This window comes from Protopterus annectens, chromosome 13.part0 (assembly GCF_019279795.1).
Source record: "Protopterus annectens isolate FY-2018-M chromosome 13.part0, PAN1.0, whole genome shotgun sequence".
Lineage (NCBI taxonomy): Eukaryota > Metazoa > Chordata > Ceratodontiformes > Protopteridae > Protopterus > Protopterus annectens.
The window spans coordinates 639,062,779-639,081,368 of NC_056747.1; positions in this window are offsets into that span (position 1 = coordinate 639,062,779).

An 18,590-nucleotide genomic window follows, 5' to 3' on the forward strand; every position below is an offset into this window, starting at 1 on the left:
TTGTGGGGAGATCTATGCCTGGCATACAAGGCATTGTCAGACCCCACCCTAATGGACCTCCTGCAGATCTGCAAATCAAACAGCAACAGAATTACCCATTCTAAAGATTTAAAACTTGTCTGTGATATAAATAGGACCTGCTGCAGAGACAGGTATGTATCACAGAGACCACCCCATCTCTGGAACAGGCTCCCCATCCATGTGAAGTAGAGTTCCTCACTAAACCAATTCAATTGTAACTTGGATATTTGGATGGGAAACAGGAAATTCAATCCTGGTATCCTCTAAAATGGTTCATCTCCCAAGCCTCTGCTTATCAAGGGTACCATTACTTGTCAGAGATTTGAAATGCATGGCTAGGCTTAAGACCCTTGTGGTCATTAGCCTAATACACTCCTATGAACATAAGTGCTTAGGAAAGAAACACTGTAATAAATATAGTGTTGAAGCTGAAGATGAAGAGCTGATTGTGGAAAGGCTGTAATCTAGGCAGCCATCAGGTTTTTCTGTTATAGGCACTAAAAGCTCCTCTGGCAGTTGATGTGCTTGCTCACATATGGAAGGCCTGCTATGCTTTCCTCCAGAGCACCTGTATTTATGCAGATCATCATGAAGGCTATCATGTAGATGTGGCTTTGCAGAACCAAGCACATCCCCAGTTTATGTGTGGTATGCTGTACCCCTCTTTTGTCAGTAGGTGCCAACATTGCAGTTAACCAGACTAACTCCCTCTTTTCAGGATGGGAGAGCTTGCATTGGTCACTTACCCCCCCAAAGTTCTTCCAGCATCCAAGGTGCTAATCAGATGCAGGTCATCTGGGTCATAGTCATACAGACAGGCTAGCAGGATTTAACTTTTGATGTCTTCTCTTGTCTACTCTTTCTAGCTTGGACAAATTGTTGAGTAAATAGTTGATAAATGGGAGGTCTGTTTTGTTTGTTACATGTATGATGTTCTGGGTTTGTTGAGCTTATGACTTCATGAGATACAGGTGAGGTATTTTGGGGGTTATTTTTCAGAACCTCTGCATATGTAGCAGTGTGTGTGTGTGCATGTGCGTTCATAGGGTGGGACGGCTGCTGTATGTTTAACCTCAGTATCCTGGATATAGTTATATCATTTTATCTACAGATGTTTAAAGTCTTAATATTTTGTTGCTTTCTGCAAGTATTTCTCCATATGCTGACACTCTACATTTAAGAAATACATAAAATCTTGATTTGTTACCCCTGTGTCTACAAAACACTGTTCAGAGAAGTAGTCCTATGTGTAAGCATGCTGTTTGCAGGCCCATGTTATAGATATTATACAGTTCTAGACATTCTAAGTTCTGTTTGCCGTAATGGTTTTGAAAGCTGCTCAGAATAAATGTACTCCATTCCGTACTCCATTCTATACTCCATACTCCACACAGGAGGTCTGTTGACTACAGCCTGATGTAAACTGTTTGCAGTAAGTAGGATGCCTGAGTTCATACTTTTTGTTTTGTTTAAGAGAGGCTGCTGGACATATGCAGTAGTCTATCCATTCCTATTCAGAAAGTATAAGACTATCCATATGGATTGCTTGCCATGGTGTTTATGACCATTCCTAGATCCAATCATTTATTACATTACTTTCACATAGCAGATATGCTTTCATTTGCTAGAAGAACCATAAAATATTTTGATTCATAAAATCTTCTGAACAATGTACCATCCATATAAAACTCAATAACTGATAAGGATTGGCCAAATAACATTCTTTTGGAGTACTGGAAAGGAAACCAACATTTCTGACTGTTAGTCAGATTGTTACTGTTCAGTCAAGGCTGAAGTGTAGGGGACTAACCACTGTGGTACTTAATGGAGGATGTTTATAGGATGTGGCTTTAAGTAGTACATGAAAAACTACCTTTCTTGACTCAGACCACATTCTTGAAGCAACATCCTTTCTTAACTTTATCTTCATGTGTTAAGTCTTCAATTCTTGTGAAATGGGTTGTGTGTATAAATGTATCATGTTATATCTTAGACGGCAGTATTTCTTCAAAACTCTTTTGCAGAAAGTTTGTGCTGTAACATCTGATGTAAAAAGATTGTTTCTGATAGTAGCTTTGTAATTTATTTTCATTTTGTTGACCTGGTAGAAGCTTTGCCTCTTTTACAGGAAAGACCAAGATGCCGTTTACACCAGCAAGGGAGAAATGATCCCAAGCCACAGGGAAATGCCACTCTTATTTTCAATAAGTGCCATTGAATCTTAGCATCAGGAAGAACTACCACATGAACAAGCAGATTAAAGTTTGATTTACAATATCAGCCATATGCTGGCACATCGAAGGCATATAACCAATATCAGGTGCAGCTGCCCTGATGCTATAATAAGAAAAAAAGACTTTCCTTTTTTCTTGTCACTAGAGCAATATTTTGATGGGACTTTTGCATGTTGTCTTCAAGTGTTTGTCTAATAAAGAGGAGAAAAAAAAAGATAAAAATGTAGGATGCCAATTAGGAACATTTTCTCTTTCTATCAATTATCTCATCTGCTTATTTTACTGTAATGGCATAGTCACTGCTGATCTGGAAACCTTTAGCAAGGCTAAAGCCAGCAAAACACAGTCTGCTACATTTTGAGCCATGAAAGTTGATAGTTATCTTGAAGTACATAAAGTAAAAAGTTGGTTGATAGGGGTCCTGAAGTTAGTAAAGTTGGGGCCTGCTAATGGTACCTTAAGCAAGTGCACTATGGATCTCTCTACACAGGGGTACACATTAGTCATGGGTTGTCCACTTTCAATGAATACCTTTCCCCTGAAACAAATCCTGGTGGCACTGGTTTCCTATTAGCATTTTTCTTTTGTTTTTGAAGGGCCGGCCAGTGCAGTAGCTCATATGGCATAGAACTGATTGTTTAGTAGTGATGTGTTGGGACTTAATCTGGCCCATTTTGTCCCTGATCAAGTTGTGGTAGAACACTTCACCGTTTTAAACTGGACGGACTACTCTTGGAGAATATTTGAGGTGACATCAATCTTAGTTGGAGCCAGTGCTTAGTTGTTTTACTTATTTTATTCTGAGCAGGTATGTGGAGTGGATGTCTGTTGACACTTTTTATCAGTGAGCTAGTTCAATTAAAAGGCATTATGCAGTCAAAACATACAGAAAACATTACATCATACACAATGAAAACCAAAGTGAAAATAGATGCTAGTATGAAGACTGACAGAAAAAACTACATCAATTAAAAAATAATGGGCCAGATTCAATAAAGCCTACACTAAATGTACACTGTTCTGAGTGAGCAGACAACACATACATAACTCACACCTTCTTCCTCCTAATTTTAGTTTTCCTACAGATTTTCTCACAGCTTTAAATACTGACAGGGATTCATAAGGGTTAAAACAAAGTGTAGACTACATGTACACTTGGTGTAATCTTTCTGAGTGACTAGAAAGCACAATAAATGTGCTAAGAATGTTATTGAATACATATTGTATACACGTAGTGTAGCCTTAACTGAATCTGGCCCAATGACTTTTTTATTCCATACAGAGTGTGAATAACCAAACACAGAGGAGCTAATATTGAAACAATTATTAATTATAGAACATCAATAAATAGCCATTGGTATAAATGTTATGTCTAAACTAAAAGTCAGACAATGCATGATTTTTTTTTTATCCCCAGAGCTAGAAGTAAAAAATATAAGTGTAAATAGCTGATGGTGTGTAGAGTGATAGGCAAATGAAGAATCTGTGAGAGGTTGGGTGAAGATTAGATAAAGCAGCAGTGGTCAGGTAAATCTGAAGAAGAAAGGAAATTATGTGCTCAGAGAGGTAGCATATAGTTATCACAAAGAGACACCAAGTTATTTTAGATGAAAACCAGAGGAGGAAAGGTGGATTATGTAACCCCACAGTCACCATTACAGCTGGAAATACATTTTAGTTGGTTTCTTAAAACTTTTCTAAAGAAAAGTTTCCCCATAAGGAATTTTGTTCCATGTTGTGAGAGCAGTGAGTGAGAAAGCCTTATTGCTGGAGTTAAGTGAGAAGGATAGGGGACTAAGAATAGTTGGGTTTCATCTATTGGACTGGAGGGATCTAGGAAGGAAGTGAGCAGTCATGGATTTGAGAGAGTAATCCCCAAAAAGGCTTGCATTAGGAAAAGGCTCCAGGGCATCACCCCTGAACTCATCCTCCAGTTCTCCCTGTTCCCCATATCCTCTCCTCCCCTTATTATAAGTATTACTTTGTTCTTCCTTTTCTCATATTTTGTTTTACTTTTCAGCTTCTCCCCTCATCATTTCAGTATCCCCAAAATGGACAAGACTGCAGTTTAATAAATGTATATGAAATAGTTACATTAAACTTGGGATCGGGGGCGGGGGGGCACTAGGTCCCTAGAAGCCATTGGGTTCTAGATGGTCTGAGGTACATTTTAGAACTTTTTTGCAACCTTTTTATACAGTAATGGCCTGAACCATATCATAACAATGAAAAGAAATTCAGTTTATTGTTCAAATTTGTTTTTTCATGTATGCCTTCAACATATCCTAACTTCCTAAAACTGCACTGTAATAACTCTGAGGGAAAAAAACAAATTAAACTGACCTCTAGAAGCCACAAGGTTTTAAATGTTCTGAGAAGCATTTTATAGCTTTTTCCAATATTTTGATCCAGTAATGGCCTGAACAAAAATCATGAGTTAGAAATAAATTCAGTCTATTTTTTCTCAGGGAAAAAATAAGTTATGTCCATGGCTTTTATGTTTAAAGCTAGAAAAAGAGCAGCACAAATTAAACTGACAAATGTTTGCAAGGAAATATAAGCTATTGTAATATATTTAGGAATAGCACTTGCCTGCCTCCCTATCCCCCCCAAAATAAAAAAATAAATAAATAAAATAAAAAATAAAAATGATCACCTTCTGTGTGTCCCTCTGGTGTTAGATTGGGATGAAAGTACAGGCACAAATAGCCATTGTCATATGTTTCCAGTGACTGCTTTCATTCATAAATGCAGTGTCCTCACCCCTTCTCCCAAAAGACAGTCATCTTCAGTGTACTTCTCTGATGTCAGAATGTAAAGAAATCAAAGAACAAACAGAACACAGTTAAATATTTCTACCTGCTGCTGCCATATATCCATTAACAGCATGTCTCTTTTCCCTACTCCCCAAAGGACAGCAACTTGTGTATGTTTTTGATGTTTGTGAGGAAAGTTAAAAAAAATAACAATCCCAGTAATGTATTCCAAATTGTTACTCCTAGACATTGCATTGTCCATATACAAGCTACAGTGACCTTCTGGGCACAGGTCTGATGTTTATGTGGAAAGTTAAAGAAATAATGGCTATACTGTACTAAACCTCAACATAAGCTATAGTGACCTTCTATTCATACCTTTCAGGTCTGTGAGGAAAGTTAGAGAAATAATAACCACATAATCCCCAGTCCTTTTGAGGAAAATTAAAGAAATAATTACCACATCATCCCCAAACCGCTACACAGCTACAGCAGCCTTCAGTGTGCACCTCTGAGCAGGGCCATTTTTAAACTAGGTGGGGATCGGGGCAGAAGTCAGTACTAAGTCTGTATCAAAATCCATTTCTACAGCATTGGGTGTGAGGGGTTGCCAGGTCCCCCTCAAAGCTCTAAGTGTTTGGATGCTCTGTGATGCATTGTATGCATTAATCTAAAAAGATAATCCCCCAGATTCATGAAGCTTGCACCAGGCGCAGGCGTAGCGTAGGCGGCATAATGCCAAATATGTCCGCCGAGCGATTCAGGTACAAACCAATCCCACGTGCACTCCCGGCGTACGCCAGAGCTACGCAGCCCTCGGCATAGGTATGCAAATCACCCCATGCGCAGTGTCGCACCATGCTAATGAAGGCATACAGCGATTCATGAAGTGGTGCAGGCGTAGCGCAAGCCCATGGAAATGTAAACCGAAAAACACGGTTTACATTTTCCCAAACAGAACATCGGAGTTATGGAAGCAGACCACACACACGTATTACAAAGTTAACATATGCCAATGGAGAAATACACAGCCAATGGCACAAGAAAAGATGCACAACACCTAAAAATCATTTAATGTCATGTCCACCGTAACGCACAGTACAACCGCAGGGCATCTGTGTGCAAACAGGAATGCAAAGGAAATATATAAAAATGGCAGAAAATCGCAATGAAAGACAAATCAGGACTGCACCATAATATGCAATGATAGGCATGGCACACCACAAGCAAGGCGCAAGGGTTGCTAGGGGCCCACGACAGTGTTCGGCGCTGTACCTATGAATTAGTAGTCAATGCCATGCAAATGAGGCAGGTAATACTGAATCGCAAACGTCCCCCTGGATTAAGGATGTACCTGACTGCGCAGCGCTATAACACCGAGGAGTGTATCAAAGGTGATACATGACATCAGAAGAGGGGTGTGCCACCGTATCAGTAAGCACATTGGAGCAATGCAAATCTGGCCTGGCCATTGCTAAGCAAAGCTGAAGGACAGGGGTGGGGAGGAGGGTATAGAACCATTTAGCTGAGAGCACACATGGTGCCCGAAAGTGCATGTATACGGGGATGAACTCATGCCCAAAACCCGGTAAGCAGATGCACGCGCCGCGAACAATAGTACAAACAGGAAGGTCATGGGAAGAAAAGAAGGAAATGTCGAAGCAGGGTAATTGGCATAGTAATGAGCAATTAACACTAATCAACACACGTCGGCCAATCGATGGCAGTAGACAAGCCTGCATGCAGAAACCTACAAAACAGGATAGGGGAGGCATAGAATTGCAAAGAAAGGTGTGGAGGACCTGGAATGCAAAGATAGGAGAACTGTCATAGCAGAGCAAAGCAAACCCACAGTAGATCGGCAATAGCACACATTACGCAAGATAAGCCAGGTCTAGGAAAGTACAAATGAAGGCAGGCAGCTGGATGCATGCCAGCAAATGGTAGGTGTAACGTGCACAAACGTAAATGGAAGGGCAGGAGGTAATCACGGCATCCAAATGTAATGCAACACCAAAGGCAGCACAATAGCGGTTTCGTAAATAAAACACAGAAGATACCCTGTAGCCACGATCGTACATACACACCCTATGACATCATCAGTGTTCACAGCAGAACAGTATAAAGTGTGAAAGCACCCAACACACACCTGTGTATTCCCAAACACCGCACCATAGGTGTAAACAGACAGAGAACTTTTAAAATGTACATGTTGGGAGCTGCCATAGCTGTGATTCATCAGCATGTGTTACAGACTGACGGTGTTGCGGGGGATGATGCCAACAACCACCGTAGGCCTCGGAGCAGGAGAAGAGTGTTCAGACCAGGGGTAACCTACCAGGGGCTACATGATCTGGAGATAGTAGAGCATTACAGGGTGGACAGGGACATCTTACAGCAAATAGTAGAGCTGTGCCGGCCACACCTGAGAACCAGAAACAACAGAGGGGAACCCATCCCAGTTGACACGAAGGTATGTGTAAGCTTGCGAATACTAGCCACAGGTACCTTTCAAAGGCCAACTGGAGATATAATGGGGATCTCACAGGCATCGGCATCCAGGGTACTACACCAGTTCCTGGATGCCATGTTACCACATGCCAATGAGCATATACACTTCCCCTGAACTCAGGAGAAGTTGGCCAGCAATATGCGTCACTTCCACCATGTGGCAAACTACCCGGAGGTACTGGGTGTGACAGACTGCACGCACATACAAATTAAGTCACCACCCAGTGAGTATGGTAGGTGCTACATAAACCGCAAGGGATTCCACTCCATCAACTGCCAGGTCGTGTGCAGTGCCCAGGGCATTATCATGGATGTGTGTGCTGGCAGCCCTGGTAGCTACCACGACTCCCATATCTGGCATGCCTCACAGCTGTATCAGGTATTTGCCAGGGGGGGACATCCTACAAGGTCACCTTGTGGGGGATGCTGGCTATGCACTGGAGCCGTGGATGATGACCCCCATCAGAAATGCACACACACCAATGCAAGAATGCCATAATGAGGCACACGCACAAACCAGAATCATCATAGAGCGTGTGTTCGGGATGCTGAAATCACGGTTCCGGTGCTTGGACACATCTGGTGGAGCCTTGCAGTACTCTCCAGACACGTGTGCCCACATCTTCATAGTATGTGCCATGCTACATAATATGATCCTGCGGAAACAGCTGCAGCAGGGTCATAATGGGGGAGGGCCTCACAGCCCACCGCAAGTGCCAAGGCCAACACAGGCACAGAGGGATCCAGACCATGGACACACTGTGCCAGCCCCAGTAGGTAGACGGAGGCATGCCCAATATGCCTATGCCTTGGCAAAGAGGGAATGTATAGCACATAACTTGACAATGTAGGTTCCCATGGACTGACACCCCTCCCCACCTGCACACAGTAACATGGATGGCACACAAACATGACTACCTGTAAATTGTGATGTATAGGTGGCCCACTGTGGAATCCTACATAGGCAGCCCTCAAACATTGTACACGCAACAGCCATGGGAACATGGAACTGTCAACACCTGAACAGTAGATGCGCCCATCAGCATCTGTTGGTGCTGTGTGTATAGGTTCCCAGGTACATCAGTAGGTACACACCCGATTGTCAAAGGCAAAACACCAAACGGGGCAAACAGTGACACCCATCGCCACAACATCGAGTAAGCAACTGTCGCATACTGGAGCAGAGGCAATTGCGGGAGCACATGTGTGTAAGCACTGTCCTACACACAGTCATCACGGATTACCCGCCGCGTTACTGAGGGGCTCCACAAAATGTAATCATGGATGTAGTGTCAAGGCAGGGGATGTACACATGACAGGCATTAGCCACCCTGGCATACTGCATCCACGGTCGTGTGAAGGTGTAGCAAATTATCGGGTGTGCCTAATTGTGATATACATACCCAGTGCTGGAGTACAGCCAGTAAACATCAAATGGACATACCATTAACTGGACTCATCAAGTTGTAAACTAACGGAGTCATCCATGTGAGTGTAGTGTGGAGTAACTGCTGTAGTGCACTGCATATACAAATTTACATAATTCGTGTACAACCCTCAGATGTCCAAGTGGTACATGCAGTGACTGTCATGCATGTTCCCGGTCCCACGTCCTGCAAGGGATGTAACATAATCCCAACAGCACGGGTAATGCAGTCCGGATGCAGGTCATCAGAATATGTGTAGCACACGTTAGCGGGAATAAGCGTTGCCCACAACTGGTAAGCGATGTTTAAATACGACTATACGGATATGCGCGAAACAGGGCTAAGTGTCACCGACCACTGCGCAGATCACGGTCAATGATGTACAGAACAGGTGACAGCAGCATTAGTCACCCCTGAACAAATAGCGCCTGCTATGAAGGGTAAAACGACCACTGCCAGGAGTGGAACAGGCAGTCATGTACACAATCACCCAACACTATTGCTAGGCAAGATGTACATACGGTAGGGTTGCCACAGTTCAAATGACCAATGTGGGACATACGCCAGATGTCAGTAGGACGAAAACCACCCGGCCAGGATGAAAACCAGAACAACAGTGTTTTGCATAGATAAAAAGCTTAATAGTATAGTAATGGTCGCAGGTACGTGTTCCGTGTCCTGTAATATGTAGGTGGGTCAGATACAGAATAAGGGTGACATGCAACAATGACATAAACTATAGGGAATATGTTTGTCCCAAAGTCACAGGACATTTGCTATGTTCACAAATATTTCGCAGGACACAACTGCACAAAGAGGGATTGTCCCTCGCAAAGTGGGATGGGAAGTAATCTTAACCTATGGCAGGTGTGTAATGTGACAGGTACAGACACAAACATGTGGAGTCTAGGAAACGCAGTATACACTGACAAACACACAATGAAAGGTGTAGCGTGCCTGTCACCACCCCTGTCCGAGATATGTATATAAATGTATATATATGGTTCTAGGTTATAGCATCGACAGCACATAACATCGACAACGACATCACCGACACCACATCATCGACAGTTCACAAACACGACACCGCACACACTCAACACATCATCACAACAACCAATAAACAAAACAAATTCCCTGACCAAAAACCACACACACAACACAAGCACACCTAAATCCTAACAAACACTAAACCTTACATACACAACTATCCACAACCCTAACCGAAACCCTAACCCTAAGGTCCGTCACTATCGCACACTAACCTAACCCGCCCTGACCCTAACTCACTTAACCCGCCCCTAACCCAAAAAAATTCACTACTGCACCCTTACCTAACCCGCGCCCTAACTCACTTAACCCGCCCCTAACCCAAAAAAATTCACTACTGCATCCTTACCTAACCCGCGCCCTAACCCTAACTCACTTAACCCACCCCTACCCCTACAGACCGTCAACATCGCACTTACCTTACTCGCACCCTAACGTCCATCACTACCGCATACTTACACATCCTTTCCCCATGTCAGTGTTCTCCGCGTCGGTGTTTTCATCCGTCGATCCTCTGGCATCGGTGATTTCGCTGTCGGTCTTGTCATCTGTTGATGTTGTAACCCAGACCCATATATATATATATATATATATATATATATATATATATATATATAGATATACAGATTATATATATACATCTACACATATATAATACAGATAGAAAGGGCGATAGTGTGATATATGTCGATATACAAGGGGTCACTGGCATCTGCAAATATATAGATAGGTTGACGACATTCGAAACACCTTTGAGGAACAAATAAACAGGATACCACCAACTATGGAACGTGTCACACACCGACACGCATAACCAGGAGGATGAAAGACAGAAAGAACACAGTACTGGAACAGTAGAACCACGAGCAATAGGACGATAGTAAGGACATGTAGTCACTGCTGTCGGCGGTGCGGACCACGTAGGTACCGTGTACAACTGTGGTTGTGTGTGATGTAGCCTGTGTATGTGTGTGATGAGGGTGCCATGTGTGTTCCCGTGTGACTAAAGTGTGTCGTGTGTGTCCGCATAGTGTGTCTGTAGGTGGCAACTCGGAGGTAGATGACTACGGTAGGTGCGGGTATAGCTAACCGTAGGCATGCGGTAAACACCTGTCCCACATTGGGAGGGACTGCCCCCCCTGAGCAGGTGTGTCCTGACATGAAACATTAGAAAGGGCAACTATCCGTGAGTGGAGGACATTAGTATGTCCCACATAATATGCAATAGTTGCAGGAAATACTCATGTCTGTATGTAAGAAACGGAAATGTTACATGCAAACCGATACATAGTGAAGGACCAAGAACAATAGTTTTGTAATGACGATAAAAGTATGTGCTATCCTGTGTACTGACCGTGGCCATATGTCAGCCTGTAAACACCACTGTGTGACCCGCAAGTGTCCAACTATGGCCATATGAAAAGGTGGCAAGCCATGTGACAGAGGGTCTGACACCAACACCACTGCAATGACAGCAAATATCTGGGGCAGACATACACGGGATAGCATTCATTTACAAATATCTCTGCACATATCGCCGTACATCGGGAGGTATGGAAGTATCAACCGCACCTGCATACCATATTGAAACCAATTAACAACGGCCCACAGTAAATTCCTGTAATAGAAGTCTACTAAGTGATAGCACTGTAATTAGGGAAGGGGCCCACACACATATATATGGACTACGTAGAAATGCAAGCCCCACAAAACCGTATATGCTACGTACACCAGCCTACATCCCCCACACTGTAAACAATAGCAATACAGACCGTAACCACAGCCCAAACATCTAGTTAGTCAATTCCATCTGCTGAACCGTTGACATACCTTGTGAGAGACATTTAAAGGCGCCATGCAAAATTGTATTTGTCGTATAACGGAACAAACGGCGATGTTACAGGTGTTTGCAATAGTCCTTTATCAGATGGGTGGGATGACAGGTACAGTCACAGGTAGAATCACACACAATCCACTGGGGACATGACCCCAAAATAGACTTGGCTCTACACAAAGCAGTTGCAATTACACACAACAAAACACAATACAGGCCGTCTCCCGGAAGGCAGGGCAAATGGCCAACGCCCAGGTGGAGAATTCAATTATACCCCACTGCTGCTGCGTAATTGGCGAATGGAGTAGCTGCACAGCTGAAGTGCACGTAATTAGTCACACTGGACCACCAATTGGTGGCAGTAAACCACATGTTGCAGATATAGACGTATATAAGGATGACTTGCCAGATATGCAAACTGTATGCTCATACCGTATAACATTTGAAAGAGTGATACAGAGGAGCGAGATAGAGATGAAACACCAGAACGATATCAAGGTATGTATAACACTTAACTGTATGTATAGTATGTTCTGAATTACGTAATGTTAGTGTATGCATAGCCTGGTTTGCAGTAATTAACAGTGTCCGCCATGCATAAAGTGGGGAATGGTATTTATGTAGTGATGTCTCGCTGATCGTACCAATGCTTGTAGAATATGTGCATCCAGCAGTGGGCCACACGGTAAACAGCACAGACACCACAAGGGATGCAACATGACGGCATTAAACAGAACAATGTCATACGACCCGCCGTCAGTGGCAGGGTATGTCCAATAAGTATGTGCTATAGCAGGGGAATAGTATATGTAGATAAACTGTAACAGTACGCATGTGTATGGGCATATAACGTCAATGTCATGTCTAAGATGAACCCTCTGTGCAAGTAATGGTTGAATTATGGGATACCATGTAAAACATGTGTAATGTATAGTACAGTAGATTGATACGTCAGATATGTTACACAGGAGAACAGGCATATGATGCATAACAAATGTATCATATAGTGATGTGAGTACTATGTAATTAAGATATGTATAAACAGTTATGATGAAATAACTATGTAATCCACTCTGTGCATTTGCAAAGGACGCAAACATTACTCCCATACTAGAATAGTGGAAGAGATGTGACAGACAAACATGAACATGATTGGCGTGTACAATAACAGTAGACATATGGCCTGTAGTCACGGGACATTGTAATAGCATGACAGCCAATCTAACTGGAAGGGCTATACCAGTAACCATGCACAAAGGACATGTAATAGCTGCACAGGTTCATAGTGGTGTACCATGAAGTCTGGCAAGTCAATGTGTACAACAACTACAGTGTGCACACCAGTGGCACCTCTCCAGGGTAGTGTCCTGTGAACAGAAGAGCCATGTGTAACCTGCATCACTGCACAGTACAGCCACTGCAGTGATCCCCGGCATGCATGTGTCCACCATCCAGCAAGCGAGGTATCACATGAACACTGCTACTAACTGTCCATGCGTGATGTACATAGGAAACATGTCCCAAAGCATGGTGAGTGTCCGGTCTGGGAATGCAACCCCCAAGCACATGCCACACAGTCGCGTGTGTGCACATATCCATGAGCATCATGGTCATAGTGGCTATTGTGTATGTCGTGTATGCGGAGTATATCCATAAACATATTTGCAGACATGGGCCCTGTCTTTGCAGCAGACGTCACCCCTGAGTATGTAGTCTGCAAATGTGTACAGATGTGGTGTCTGTACATAAGCCGCATACGTCACCAGGTGTAGCTCAATAAACATCATGGCGTTTTAATGTTGGGGTATGTAAAGCTGTTGTGTATGGTACACCCTATGCGGGTTGTTGTACCCATGGATGTGTGTATACGTCCGGTGTTCAGAGGTACAATGGGTGCCTATGTACCAGCTACACACCCAGGACAGACACGTGTGAACATGTAGAAGGATATCCACGCCAGAGTGTCAATGTGGTAATCACAGGAGTGTGTGCGACATACATGTGTCTTACACACATGTACAATGCAACATGTATGTAGGGGAATAACACCTATGTGATAACCAGTGGGAGGATGGTGTACTGCAAAGGTGATGTACACACCAAGTGTCATGCAGGTAGATGCCAAGATGTTCATATCAGTATCTGTCACAGTGACACCCATATGGATGGGGTCTGTATCAGCTGGTGGAGCAACAACGGCGCTGGGTATGCAGTGGTCTGTAAAGCTAGGCAGGGAAGTCCCCTCAGTGGTAGCCTGTACCTCAGGGAAGCATATACCGAACATGAGGGCCCCATGACTGAGGACTGTGGTAAGCCAAGTGTAACTGGATTGCAGTATGTGATTTGGTATGCCACCCTCAGTGTGTGTGTCCCACCCATTAGCCACATTGCATAACATCCGGAGACATATGTTGTGATGTACAGGTGGATGTGTATGTAGTCAATACCAGAATGGAGAATGGTGCTGAATGGCAGCGAGAGGACAATGCAGGCTGTGTGGACACCCGTGTCGTCATCAACAACTCTGGCGACTGTAGAAAAGGTGTTCAACAGGTGTAGGAGGCATGCTGTGGCCCCAGCAAGACCAACCCAGCTGGCATCAAAGGACTGGGGCACAACAGAGACTCGACAAATGATGTCCATGATTATGTGCCCTGTAGCCGTACATAACAGACCAATGAGGTGTGTAGGGCAATAGTCCCAGTCATGTAGTGTGGCGCCACCTGTGAGGAGTGTTACAGTTGCTGTGTGCCAGTCAGGGGCCACAAAGTCTGGTACAAGGCTATTACTGAATATGGTGTCCCAGTGGGGAGAAATGCTGTTCAGAGTTCTGTGGACATCACAGCCTGGGATATTGCAGGGTGACAAGGGGCCTGTGTCCTAGGACATATAGAGTGCAGGTCAGTACTGTGTAGGTGTGACTGCAGGTACACCGCAATGCACCTACAAGGAATGTGGCCCTGCAGGGAGTGAGAGGGTGAAATGTTATCAATGAAGCCATCAGACAGGATGTTGCCAACATCACCTGTTACTGTCATGTTCCAGAGTGACAGTTGTATGTGTGAGCAGATGTGGGTATTGCATACGACTACTGACATACCACCAAAATGCCCTGTGGTACATCTCGGAATGTGTCGCAGTAATGTATATGTAGCTAGTTATGGTGTATGTGATATGGGATCCTGTGGCCCTACTGAGGCTGACCAGTGAGTCACCCCGCCCATGGGAATGTACACCACTGTGTAACAGCCCCCACCTGTTGTTGTAAAGTATGTCCATGGGACTGCACCCCCAGAGTGTTGTCTGTATTCTGGTGTGTACCTGCATGGCTCTGTGTGGAATAGCATGAACCACATTGTCGTGTACGTGCTATTGAAGTGCACTGGTGTATGTCTTAGCATTTGCATGTGCATTGTCCACCTGCACGTGTGTCACGACAACAACTACCACTGTCATATGACATCTGTAGTTGGTGTTGTAGTACTCATCTACTGTGTATGCTGTGAAGTGTGTGGTGCCGGGATGTGGCTAACAAGGGTGGGTAGCAGATGTTTGGATTCCACCAATGAGGGGACAACTGTAGGTGTCGAACAGCAGTCACATGTTGGTAGTGTCCATGTCAAGGATACTGTTGGTCTTGGAGGTGGTGTATGGGTCGAACCAGCTGAGCGGAGGTTATGACTCACGCACAGTGTACGCCTAACATTAGTAGCAGCAGTAGTTCCGGACACAGTCATATGCACGTGGAGCACCTGTGATGCATTGTGCGAAGTAACCAGCCGGGATGTGTGTACAACATAGTGGAATATGGGGACACCTCAGCTGTGGGTGTGCCAGTCCATGTACGTGCCTGAGAGGTATGGTCTGTCTATACCCAGTCAATGCAGGTGTGCTCTGCAGAGCCAAGAGGTAGGTCCCAATCACTGCAGAGATAATGCAGTGGTGCAATATCAGGTGTGCCTTGCCCGCGTGCATCACAGAGGATGATGTAAAGCATTGTGTGACATGGCCACATGCTTTGCTAGCCTGTTCCCGTTCTGGTGGTGACTGTTATTGGGCACTGTGCAAGACAGGCAGTATAAAAGCAGCAAGAGACCAACATGTGATCCGTACTCCCAGGGCTGACAGGTGCAGGTCAGCTGTGCCACATCATCATGTTGTTTGGCTGGGTCTGTCAAAGTGGACGTATACTAGATGCCTGTGGAATGACAGCAGAAGCAGGGACAACTGTTGGGAGTGACACAGTCATTCGTAGTACAGTGGTAACAGGTCTGGATGAACGTAAAATGCTTCCCAGGACGTGGACCACACCAGCAGGGCGACAACACTGGTGGGCAATTGCATGTCCCTGCACACATAGTCTGTGACCTGAGTGACAACGTCTGTCACACAAACATGGAAGGGGAGTCACACCGTACCTGCTGACTTGTGGCATGTGTGCATAGGTTATGTTGCAGAACCAGTTACTGGACAGCAGGATGTAAGTAACTATCACCTTGTGTAGCCTGCTGAGTAGAACAGCAGTGTGACTGCCAACAGTCATCTAAGACAGGTGTGTTGAGTATATTCTGACACCCAATTGGCTGTATGTGATGGGCACATGTGTCTGTGGGCTACAGGTTGGTGTGGTTGTGTTTGCCGATGTGGGCTGTTGTTGGTGCCCACACAAAGTATGGAGGGGTACTTGTACAAGGTGTCTCCATATGTGTGGCCTGTGGTGGGGATCATGTGGGACCATATGATGTGTGGGGTGCATTGCCAATGTTGCACAACCCCACATGACTGTCAGGTGCAGTCAGGGTGGTGACAGTATAACCCCTAGCAGGGCTGCATATGCACATCCCCCACAGGCTGTACTGTTGTATGTTGGGAGGTGTGCATTGACTGTGGACATAAGAATAGCTCTATTGCCACATGTACAACATAGTCATCATAGTGACAGGCAATAGCACTGGTAAGTGCCAGTTGAACATGCCTGTATATAAGTGGTATGTGGCAGGTGGACAGGCCGTAGAAACCACCATGTCTCACGAGGTATGTGAGTGATGTGTGTACGACAGCTGTTGTACAGTTATCAAGCTGGAAATGTATGGACAGACAGTGTACCTGTGAGGACTAGTGTGAAATGGGTGCTAAACTAAGCAGAAGCACATAACGTGCCAAGAAGCTCTGAAGACTTGCTGAGCATGCCCACACATTACAGATAGGGTGTTGTATACTATCAACCCACGTGTTGACAACAGTCATGATTGGTGGCACCGCATCAGAACACTGCCGGGTATGGTCTGCAGGTTCATGAACCATTATCAATGTAGATGTTAGCAGTACAGATGTACAAGACAGTACGGATGTTCAGCTTCAGATGCCTGTGTATGTCAAAGGAGTGTTCTACTAGTGGCCTGTTGACAGACTCACAACTACCAAAGGTGCTACAGTGACATGTGCATATCACACAGTGTCAGCTAGAGTAAACCAGGGTTAATGTGTTGTACCCCACCCGCATTGTAGCCCATACCACACAGACAAATGTCAGCCATCTGTGTATGTGATTATGTGAATGGCCATGACCTATGGGCAATTGTTGTCACAGTGTTGTGAACAACATACAGAATGGGCTGTGTGTGTGATGTGTGTGACATATGTGCACATTCTGGTGGATGATATCAGCAATGACACCAGTAGGGGAATACCCCCGTACCCATTAGGTAACACCTAGGCTGTGGTCAACAGTATGGACACTGTGTTAGGGATGGTGTAGTGTAGTACACCTCCCTGAGCTGGAGATATCTCCCTGGCCCTTTAGGTAGTCATCTGAGGTACCCATGACATGACAGGGTGGTATCCATGTGCACGGAAATCATTGGACAGGCATATACAGCACCTGTGTGACCAACATTGGAATACACATCACCCTCCAGGGGTAGGGCTCATGTGTGGATGGCCAATACCAGCCTCCACAATACTCACCTCCAGTATGCAGCATGCTATCCACCTTGCATACAAACATATGCGACACTATGCTGTTAGACATGCTACATGTCCATAGCCTGATCTGAAAGACATACATCATGGACAACCACCGTTCTACGACTAGGATGGCCACATGCTGGACAGATCCCTGTGCCATACTCCCACCATACCATGCAGCCCTGTCCACATAGCTGCACATATCACCCCTGCCATATATGGTGTGATGGCCGTATGGTAGATGTAGTATCATCTATCTGGATCAGTAATGTGTCACTGATGCCCCTCGTGGTGGCGTAATGGGTGTCGGATACAGCTAGGAAACCCAGCCCGTACATGCTATAGCCGAAAACCTTACCTGCGAAAGACGTCTGACTAGCCACTGTCCCATGTCTATCACATGTGCAACACAGGTGATCCTGGCAGGATGTTGAACAGCTGTGCATTGTAGATGTCTATGGATAAACAGATGCATGTACAGGTTTCTATGCGTACTTGGTGCATTGTCACTGCCCAAGTCCAGTAAGGCTGTGTCCGTGTTGATATGTGACATATCCACAGCATCTATGTCAACAGCATTACCATGGATACATCAGGCATGGGTAGATAGGTAAGAACGCCAGTGCATGCAAACAGACATGTCCACATGGAGACTGACATCACATGCAGTAGGAACACTAATGAGGTGACAGACATATATGGGAATGATATCTAATGCATACCGGGTGTTACATGTGTGGGACACATACATGCCAGTCGTGTTAGTGTCATGTTGATTTGCAAAGATAAC